The sequence below is a fragment of the Procambarus clarkii genome, chromosome 7, assembly GCF_040958095.1.
Source record: "Procambarus clarkii isolate CNS0578487 chromosome 7, FALCON_Pclarkii_2.0, whole genome shotgun sequence".
Taxonomy (NCBI): Eukaryota; Metazoa; Arthropoda; class Malacostraca; order Decapoda; family Cambaridae; genus Procambarus; species Procambarus clarkii.
This window is the reverse complement of record NC_091156.1, coordinates 35,961,372-35,962,225: the sequence shown is the minus strand read 5'-3', so window position 1 is coordinate 35,962,225 and position 854 is coordinate 35,961,372. Positions and strand designations below refer to the sequence as shown.

The 854-nt window shown below is 31.5% G+C and overlaps 1 long non-coding RNA gene across 1 annotated transcript in view; it reads right to left on the bottom strand.

Annotated features, from left to right (window-relative positions):
• The window catches only part of LOC138358324 (uncharacterized), a 1,716-nt gene extending 1,075 nt beyond the window's left edge, over positions 1–641 (bottom strand). The window contains exon 1 of the long non-coding RNA XR_011225327.1: positions 492–641. This is a non-coding gene — a long non-coding RNA (uncharacterized lncRNA). The remainder of the gene's footprint in view (positions 1–491) is intronic.
• Between the last annotated feature and the right edge of the window lie 213 nt (positions 642–854).

The window sequence follows — 854 nt, the reverse complement described above, 5'->3', positions numbered from 1 at the left end:
ATTCCCATCACTGAAAAATAAAAACAGATAAAAAAAATGATATGAAAAAATAGAAAATAAAATATACTCATGAAATGAACAGAATGGTTAACAACGCAGCTCAATTGCAATGCAATGTCACAATAACATTTAAATATACTTTAAGATATAATCTAGAAGAAAATAAGGATATTGAAACGGTTCATGAACTCTATTTCAATAAAGGACACTATGGGGAACTTTGAAAAATAGTTATTGAGTATAATTAGACAGACTTGTTGCTAGGCAGAGGAGTAATGAGATATATGGCAAATTTTGCAAAATATACAATGAAGGTACACAAACATTCATACCCAAACAAAGCAAAATGCTAGGTAAGAACAAAGCATTTGGCCCGTAGGAGAAAGGAGATACCCACAAGACTAGAATACAAGTCATTAACAAGCATGCAAGTATAATACATAATACATGCAGACATATATATAATCCAAAAAAATGTCAAATTTACGTACTTATTATTACATTACAAATATCCAAGGTTTTGAAGACACGTTTCCTCTTGCGCCCAAGGAGTGAATACTGAGACCAGACCCCATAGGTCCCTATCCTCCTCATCATTCGTCTCACTGTGTCTCCACAGCTTGCACCGCCCATTTGAGACAGCGTCTGTACCTGTTAAAATAATGCATAAGCTGTAAGGTAATAGAGAATAATATATATCTTTCAATCTCAACATTAGATTTTCTAATTTCCAACTGTATTAAATAAATAGCATTAAAATATTTTCCTTCTTAACTATTACAAAAATCAACGAATTTGAGTAACTTTTGCTTTTGTTTTATTTGTACCTTAAACATAACACTGAACAATCAATT